The sequence below is a fragment of the Balaenoptera borealis genome (assembly GCF_965194805.1).
Source record: "Balaenoptera borealis genome assembly, contig: HAP1_SCAFFOLD_1164, whole genome shotgun sequence".
NCBI lineage: Eukaryota > Metazoa > Chordata > Mammalia > Artiodactyla > Balaenopteridae > Balaenoptera > Balaenoptera borealis.
In genome coordinates, this window is record NW_028123049.1 from 77,742 (window position 1) to 87,772 (window position 10,031).

At 39.4% G+C, this 10,031-nt stretch overlaps 1 long non-coding RNA gene across 2 annotated transcripts in view; it reads left to right on the plus strand.

Annotated features, from left to right (window-relative positions):
* LOC309621911 overlaps positions 1–8,731 on the plus strand; it is an 85,957-nt gene extending 77,226 nt beyond the window's left edge. For both annotated transcript variants that reach the window (XR_014240330.1, XR_014240331.1), the window contains one exon: positions 8,602–8,731. This is a non-coding gene — a long non-coding RNA (uncharacterized lncRNA). The remainder of the gene's footprint in view (positions 1–8,601) is intronic.
* The last annotated feature ends 1,300 nt before the right edge of the window (positions 8,732–10,031 follow it).

The following is a 10,031-nucleotide window of genomic DNA, read 5'->3' on the forward strand; positions in this document are numbered from 1 at the left end:
GATTTTGGATCATTGTGTGTTCATTTTCATTTGTCTTTGGTATTTTTGGAATCCCTCTTTAATTTCTTCAGTGTTCCTTTCTTCCCCTTTTATTCCCTTCATCTGTGATGTGAGGACTATCTTTAATATCATGTTTGGATTTCTTTCAGTTTTGTGTATTTGTGTGTGTGTGTGTGTGTGTGTGTGTGTGTGATTATTTAAGTTGCTGAGCTCTTAATTTCACATGGAAACTACCAACCCTGCATTGTTACTCTCCTCCCCCACAGTTACTGAATTTGACCTTATATTTTACATCTACTTGTTTGTGTGTGCCTTAACTTCTTATTGTGAATATAGATGATTTTATTACCGTTTTCTTTCATCCTTCCTATTAGCTGTGTACATGGTTGATTTACTACCTTTGTTGAATATTTGCCTTAACAAATGAGCTTTTTCCTTTAGTAAGTTTCCTTTCCTAATTTTTATGTTTCAGTCGTGACCATTTCTGTTTCACTTAGAAAAGCCCCTTTAAGATTTCTCATAAAGCTGGTTTGGCGATGCTGAGCTCTTTTAGTTTTGCTTCTCTGTAAAACTTTAGATATCACCATCAAATCTGAAGGAGAGCCTCGCTAGGTAGAGTATTTTTGGTTATCGGCTTTTCCCTTTCATGACTTTAAATATACCATGCCACTCCCTTCTGGCATGCAGAGGTTATCGTGAAAAGTCAGCAGATAACTTTATGCAATTTCCCATGTTTGTAACTTGTTGCTTTTCCTTTGCTCCTTTTTTTTTTTTTTAAATAGCTACATTATTTATTTATTTATTTATTTATAGCTGTGTTGGGTCTTCGTTTCGTGTGAGGGCTTTCTCTAGTTGCGGCAAGCGGGGGCCACTCTTCATCGTGGTGCAGGGACCACTCTTCATCGCGGTGCGCGGGCCTCTCACTATCGCGGCCCCTTCCCATTGCGGGGCACAGCCTCCAGACGCGCAGGCTCAGCAGTTGTGGCTCACGGGCCCAGTTGCTCCGCGGCATGTGGGATCTTCCCAGACCAGGGCTCGAACCCGTGTACCCTGCATTAGCAGGCAGACTCCCAACCACTGCGCCACCAGGGAAGCCCTGCTCCTTTTAATAGTGTCTTTTTATCTTTATTATTTTTTCCATTTTAATTACAATGAGTCTTGGTGTAGTCCTCTTTGGGTTGATCCTCTTTTGGCCTTACTGTGTTTACTGGACTTGGATGTCTGTTTTCTTTCCCAGGTTAAGGAACTTTTCAGCTCATATGTCTTCAGGTTTGTTCTACACCGCTTTCTCTTTCCTTTTTGCTTCTGGGACCAGTATAATGCAAATATTAGTACACTTGATGTTATTTCACAAGTCTGTTCAACTTTCCTCATGTCATTTTAATCTATTGTTTTACCGTTCATCTTCAGTTTTCTGATTCATTCCTCTGTATCATTTAGTCTACCATAGTTTCCTTTTAGTGTATTTTTCATTTCAGTTATTGCATTCCTCATCTCTGTTTTGGTGTTCTTTAATGGTCTAACTCTTTTTTAAAAACTTCTAACTTCTTGCTCTGGTCGTCCATTCTTCTCCTGAGTTCTTTGATCATCTTTACCGTCATTACCTTGAACTCTTTCTTGAGTAGATTGGCTATCTCCACTTCACTTAGATCTTCTTCTGAGTTCTTATCTTGTTCCTTCATTTGGATCGTGTTTCTGTGTCACCTCATTTTTCTTAACTTGCTGTTTTTATTGCTATGTATGTAGTAGGTTCGTTACATTTCCTGACCTTGGAGAAGTGGCCTTTTGTAGGAGAGGTCCTATGTGTCCCAGCAACCCAGTGTCCCCTGGTCACTAGAACTATATGTTCTAGGTGTACCCCCTATGTGGGCTGCTTGGGCTCTTCTGTTGTGGTGGGCTGACTACTGTGGGTGGTCTGGTAGGCTTGGCTGCCCCCAGACTGCTCGTTTGCCAGGCTCTGCCTTGTATGGAGGCTGTCTGTGCTGCTTGGTGAGACTAAATCATAAGGCAGCTGGCTGCACAACTCTGGGGGACACCAAATCTAGTGCTGGTTCACTTATGGGTAGAACTGCAGTCCAGGTGATAATCAGGGCTAGTGCCCAGTCACTGGTCCTGGGGCTATGCTGGCTACTGGGAGGAAGAGACAGGTCCTGAGTTCTGGCTGCAGGGCCCAGGAGTCTCAAAGTTGGTGTTGGATCACTGTTCCTGACACAGCTATCTCCAGGGTCTGGGGTGTCCCTAATCTTGTGTTGGCATTCTGGTGGGCAGGGTCAGGACCCAGCTGAGTCCATGGCTGCTTCTGGCCTGCAAGTGAGTGTTCTGGTCACACAGGCTGCTGGGCTGTGGTATTCCTGGAGCTGGTGTGTGCCTGTTGGTGTATGAGGCTGATCCCAATGCTAGAGCAGGTTTGCTGTTGGGTAGGTCCAAGCTCCATCCAGTCCCTGTGCAGTTATCACCTGCCGATGGTGAGGCTGACTCCAAGGCCAGAGTAGGCTCACTTGTCAGAGGGGCCAGGGACTCTGGGGCTGGTGCCTGTCCACTGAGGTGTGGAGGCTGGTCCTGGGGCTTTTGGTGGCTGGGCCCATGTCCAGGGGCAGCTGTGCATTGAGAGGGTCTGAAGGCAGCCTGTTTGCCGGTGGGTGGGGCTATGCCCTTGCTCAGTTAGTTGCTTGGCCTGCAGCATCCTAGTACTTGTGTCTCTAGTCTGGTGGAAATGGGTAGGGCTAGGTCCTGAGGCTAAAAAGATAGAGGGAGGATTCTGAAATTATGCTTGCTGGTACCAGTGTCCACGAGGTAGAAGGAGCTCCCCCGAATGGCTGCTGCCAGTGTCTCTGTCCCTGAGGCTGTGCTGTAGTTGCCTTTTGCCTCTCTGGGAGACTCTCCAAGATCAGGAGGTAGGTGTGACCCGGGATCCTTTCAAATGACTGCTTCTGTTCTGATTCTCGGATCATGTGGGATTTTGTGAGCATCTTTTAAGAGTGGAATCTCTATTTCCCACAACCCTCTGGCTCTCTGGAAAATAAGCACTACTGGTCTTCAAAGCCCAACTTTCTAGAAACTCTTCTTTCCAGAACAGGATCCCTGGGCTTGAGAGCCTGATGTTGGCTTCATACCCCTTGCTACCTGGGAGCACCTCTGAAATTGTAATTATTCTCACATTTGTGGGCCACCCACCTGGTGGTATGGGTCTTGACTCTATTGAGATTTTGCCCTTCTTTCCTGTCTTGTCGCGGTGCCTTCCTTATATCTTTAGCTGTAAAACATCTTTTACCGTAGGTCCCGGCCTGTTTCATCAATTGCTGATCTGTAAACAGTTGTGACTTTGGTGTGCCCATGAGAGGCATCAGGCTCCGTGTCTTTGAATGCTACCATGTTGGACAATCTCTCTACTTCACTCTTAAATCATATTATTCAAGTTTTCTTAGTATCTTATTTGATTAGCGACAGTTTGAAATTTATTATCACTCATGTTTACTTCGCCTGTTTAAAGAAATTGAATAGTGCATTCATTCAGTTTGAAATGTAGGTAGTGACCTGTGAATTTCCATACCTCAAAAATCAAGGATAGGACAAAAGCCTTTTCGACCTGTGTTACCCTCAAACTCTGCACCCCACCCCAGCCTGGCAATTAACCTCTTACACCCATGCTCACACCTTCTGTTTTCGGACCGTTAACCATCATTGCATCTTTAAGTGTGTTGACAAAGTGAACTCTAGTCTTTCCAGTTTTTGAGTTTTGTTTTTTGCTTTAGGGAACAGTCCTACTATGAATGTACATTTACTGGTCTGCTGAAGTTCATATATAAACCTGTCAAGCACATTACCAGAATTGGAATTGCTTGTATATACACTTTGATAAATTTTAGAGACAATGGTAGAACAGAAGTAAATTGTATTTCAAATCCCACAATATTTTCACACCATGAAAACCCTTCCCTGTTTACTATATTTGTGTGTAGTTTATCTTTATGCCCATACTATATTTCCCAGAGATGGGTAAGTGTTATGTTTCTTGCTAGCACATTTACCGTATTGTTCAAAGTCAGGCGTTTAGTGGTTTTAGCATGATCCTATTTCCATGAACTCGCAAATACAAGACCTTCTCTCACACTGTCTTTTACTCCCTGCTGTTTTATATTGCCCTCCTAATTCTCAGTCCTGGTCTTTCTTTATGTTCTTCATCAACCTGGATAGGTTATACTATTTTCTCCCTTATTCAAGACCAATAGAATAGAATAGAACACCCAGAAATAAACCCTGATATATGGCCAAAGGATTTTTGACAAGTTGCCAAGACTTTTCAAAGTAGAAAGGATAGTATTTTCCACAAATGGTGCTGAGAAGTCATGTTGTCAACAGGCAAAGTAGGAAGATGGACCCTTACCTAACATCATATGCAAAAATTAATGAAAACGTATCAAGAAACTAAATATAAGACCTAATAAAATAAAAAGTCTTAGAAGAAGACACAGGACAAGGGCTTCATGACATTGGATTGGCAGTGTTTTCCTCAATATGAAACGAAGGAACAACAAAGGTACAGCTAACAAAAAAATTAACAATTTGCAGTACATAATTTAAAAAAATGTGTATCAAAGAAATGTAAACAGAGTAAAATGGCAACCCACAAGATGGGAGAAAATATTTGAAAGCCATGTATCTGACAAGAGATGTCTATTCAGAATATACAGAGAACTCCTACACCTCAACAAAAAGCAAACACCCTGATTCAAAAATGGATAAAAGACTTGAATAGATGGTTCTTCAAAAAGATGTACAAATGACTAAGCACTTGAATAGATGCTCCGTATCACTAAATGCATGTTTATATATTTGTGTGCATGCATACACACACAAGCACACACACACATACACAAGCAGAAAACAAGTATTGGTGAGGATGTGAGGGAGTTGGAACCATTGTGCTATGTCAGTGGGAATGTAGAATGATACAGCTGCTTTGCAAAAGAGTATGGCAATTTTTCAGATATTGAAAAATAGAATTACTACATGATCCAAGAATTTTACTATGAGGTATACCCAAAGGAATTGAAATCAGGGTCTTAAAGAAATATTTGTACTCCAGTGTTTAGAGCAGTAATAATCAGAGTAGCTAAAATATGAAAGCAACCTAAGTGTTTATCCACTAGTTCCTGGATAAGCAAAGTGTGGTATACCCATATAATACAATATTATTCAGCCTTAAGAAGGAAAAGATCTAGGAATATGCTACAACATGGATGAATCTTGAGGAAATTGAGCTACCAAAAATGCCATTTTTGTGACTTTTAGTGAGTCATAACAATACAACTACTTATTTCAATTATATGGGGTACTTAGTGTAGTCAAAACCATAGAAATTGGGAGGGTAATGATGCTTTTCAGGTGGTTATGGAACAAGAAGGAAAGTTATGTTTAAAGGATACAGAGTTACAGGTTTAAAACATAGAAAAGTATTAGAATAATAAATGATGATGTTGATCACCCAATAATATGAATGTATTTAATATCACTGAACGGTGCACTTTATAATAATTAACATGTTATATTTTATGTTATTTGATTTTACCAACATACACAATTGGGAAAGAATGTAATATCAGGAAAGGGAGTGGACCTGGGATAGAGCAGAGAGTAATCAGTAGGGTGAGACCCTGCATATGTTGAAGAAGAAGAACTGAGAGTCTTCATTGGCCAGGAGAGTCTTTATAAAAAAAATTACTCTGAGGGTGTATTAAATAGATATCTATGGGTGCACTGCTATCTCCCATGGGTTATCTTAAAGAGTCTTTAATAAAGTCCATAAGGCTTGCTGAGGCTTTTTTAAAAACTGGATTCCCTAGGAGATAATTAGAGGGTGGTACTTAAGTCTATGTCTAGGTTGACAGATTTTGCAGGGAAGACGAACCTGAGAACAGTGGAGGTCTTAAGAGTGTAAGTACATGGAAATTAAAAAAAAATAATAAAGGGAATTAGGAAAACTGTGGACTTCGAAGGTCATGTATTATTACTGAGTCAGACCTGAGGTTTCTAAGGAGTTATATACACAGTTGCTATTTGGATTACTTGTTGATAAAGATAAGTGGAACAACTAGAATCGTTCCCAAGTGTAGGTAAGATATAATGAGAGGATGGAGGTGGAAAGTAGGGAGGCCCAGAGAGAAGTGGGAAGGTCATATTGGACCAAGATGGTGGTAATATCCAGCAGAACAGATGGTAGGACAGACTATGGGTTCATCTTTTTCATTTCGGCTCCCCCCCTCATCCTTAATAATTCTTTGGGAATATTTCATGGCTCTGTGATGCAGGTACAGAATTCGAGTGAGGAGACTACACCCTCAGTGTCCAGCTGTCTGAGTCCTCAGTGTGCTTCAAATGATGGAGAACTATTGTTTCTTTATGAGAAGAGTTAGTACCTCGTAGCTAAGCTTAAGCTGGAGCTTATGCAATATTGATTCCATTTTATATATACTGTTGGCATGGAGGTTCCTCCTCCTCTTTTCTTGACCATTATGAAATGAATCTATATTTCTCAGTATTTGGGTATATCAGATAAATACATTAAGTAAAGGAATCTTATATATTGCTCCCTGCATAGTTTGCTCTTTCTTGTTTCTCTTTTATCTTTACTAAATTAGCACAGGGAGAGACCTTGAAATGTTCTAATTAGGAGAGATTAGAACATCATATTTCTAGAGAGGTTGGTTGGACAGAGCAGGGGTCCCAGTGAGAATCGAAGCTTCTGTTTCTACTTGGAAGTGTACCTGTGTAGAATAGAGGGCTCCAGGAAATATCCTAGAATATTCCAATGTCCCTGTGGGAGATCATTAAGAGAGGCAGGATCTGGTACCAGATCAGTGTACTATGACATGTTTGTCAGTCATCTGATGTGAGATTCTCAGAGCCAATTCCTTATGGTAGGGCTGAGTGCAGAGTGATGAAGAACCTGTGAAAGCCTTTGATTGCATGTTAAAGATGAAGCTCTGATTTCGGGGAGAATTTTCTTACCTGACTGAATGTCACCCTTCTGTAGGGATGAGATTCTGTGCTTTTCCTCCGTCGATGATCACTGACTGAAAATCATTAGAGGATCATGTCTAGAAAGCATTCCTTATTTAATTTCTTAAAGAAGAAAACATAGAAAACATTTTTATCCACTTTCAAATTGAGGATCATGGGGAATGTCATCAGTGAAAATGTCAGAGTAGGGAGCTCTGGCTTGTGTCCATCCCCAGAAACACTGACATACGTGGTAAAACCTGTCAAAATGATCTTATCCACACATGTAAGTTTTCTTATCTTTTCACCCCGTAGATTTATCTTTCATTGAAACTTTACTGACTACAGGGTGTGGAGAATAAACAGGGAAGTAGAAACTGTATTTCCTGATGAGAGACTCACTAAGTCACATTAGCTGTTCTGAGCTACGTCTTACTCACCGTGACTCTAATTAAAACAAACAAACAAAATACTTTTTTTTGTAAGTCAGTTCTGACATTTCCTCGTTAAAGACAAGGTAACAGATATAGACTTAGATCTACCAGAATTGAGCAAATTTTTGATTTTACCTGTGTTGAATATATGAGCATGACCTGCTACAAATCTTCATTATACTTATTGCCACAACTGACAAATTCCCTTTTTCCACTCCTGATATGTTGCATGTAAAGAATGCATAGGTCACTAATCCCAGCTGGTCACAGGTAAACTCTGCCACGTGGATTACTGCATGTTTTCCTGCTGGAAGACCACACATTCTCGAGTATCATGCCTGCCGAGTATCTGGGCTCTTCTTTTTTTCTGGATAAAGGTTAGATAATCACCTAATTTTTTGAGAAATATATAAAATGTATTTGCATATTCTTCAGGTTTTTATTTATCCATTCTCTTTCAAGTCCTAAGTGCAAATATTAAAGTGATTTCTAAGAGGGTGGTAAATAAGACAGCTACATTTATGCTCCAAAATTAGCAATAAATCATAATACAATTGTAACTGCATTAATGTGTGATTAATATGTAGATACTTACGTAAATGCAAGTTTAGTAATGCTTTGTGGAGAGCTTCAGAATCTAGGTATTAAAAAAAAAAGGAGTTCTTGAAACTCTGAGGGAATTATAGAGAAGTCTTTGTGTCTATAAATATCACTCTGAAATAATGCATTTTCTCAGAAGTAAACTAGGCATAAAACTGTAGGAAAAAACTTCATGAAATGAAAGAGCATGTGAGATGGCCATACAAGAAAAAGAATATTCTCACAGAATAATGAACAGTGTGGAGTTCAGCAGAAGGGTCATACAGATTCAGAGAGTAAAACTTTGTAGAGCCTAATTGTGAGTTCCTCATATTTCATCTTTGGAGACATGGTAGTCATTGGAAATATGATGTTATAAGATGACGTTAACATACTTAAATACTTTCGTTTAGAAATGACCACTTAGAACCAGAATAAATGAAAGAGAACACAAAATTATGTTTCTGTTGATTTTTAAAGACCTCAGGTGAGTGCTGATAACTTAAAAATACATGATGTCTTTCACTGCAAAGTAAAGGAGCTGTTACAGTGGAGGATTACTGGACTGAATGTCAATATTACGACACAGTATGAGTGTGTTTCGTGTTTGGTAATTGCAATCATTGTTGCTTTTGTTGTGGTCATCCATTTACAATGCTTGGTGTCAGTTGATTTATCTCTTGTAAAAATAAAATACAGTGTGTGTGTGTGAAAAAAAACATACATGATTTCTTGACTAAAGTTGTATGGAATTTGAGATCTGGAAAAAAAGCATCTCTTTTCTGTACTGCTAGGATGCTAATTGGACATTTTTGCAAGAAAGAGATTTCAGGATGCAAATCTCGTGTCTCTAAGGTGGGAAGTCAGTTCATGGCGGAACATTCTATTAAACTTGTGTGAGTGGAGAAATATTTCTTTGGAAGGAAGAGGTCACGAATCCCTTTTTAATAGTTATTGGTTTATAGTATACCGAATGAGCAAAATGGCTATTTCTGAACGTTAGAAACAAATAATATAGTTTTTCTGCATTTATAATATGAAGCTGATGTAAAATATCAAAAATTCTTTATTTTGCAAAGCAATGTAATCAATTTGACATAATTCACATATATTGAACCTGTGGTACACACACACACAATAAAACTTACATTCAGAAAATTTTTTGCAGTTAAGAAATATTTTCAAGTGTAGTTGATTTACAATGTTGTGGGTTTTTAAAATACATGTTTATTGGAGTATAATTGCTTTATAATACTGTATTAATTTCTGCTTTACAGCAAAGTGAATCATCTATATGTATACATATATTCCCCACATCCCTCCCTCTTGAGCCTCCCTCTCACACTCCCTATCCCACCCCTCTGGGGGACATAAAGCACCGAGCTGATCTCCCTGTGCTATGAGGCAGCTTACCACTAGCTATTTTACATTTGGTAGTGTATATATGTCAGTGCTACTCTCTCACTACGTCCCTGTCTCCCCTTCCCCCCTGTGTCCTTAAGTCCGTTCTCTACGTCTGTGTCTTTATTCCTGCCCTGTCACTAGGTTCGTCAGTACCATTTTTCTAGATTCCATATATATGTGTTAGCATACGGTATTTGTTTTTCTCTTTCTGACTTACTTCACTCTGTATGACAGATTCTAGGTCCAACCACCGCACTACAAATAACTCAATTTTGTTCCTTTTTATGGCTGAGTAATACTCCATTGTATAGATGTGCCACATCTTCTTTATATATTCATCTGTCGATGGACATTTAGGTTGCTTCTATGTCCTGGCTATTGTAAATAGTGCTACAGTGAACATTATGGTACATGTATCTTTTTGAATTATGGTTTTCTCCAGGTATCTGTCCAGTAGTGGGATTGCTGTGTCATATGGTAGTTGTATTTTTAGCTTTTAAGGAATCTCCATACTGTTCTCCATAGTGGCTGTATCAGTTTACATTCCCACCAACAGTTCAGGAGGGTTCCCTTTTCTCCACACCCTCTGCAGCATTTATACATTGTTGTATTAAT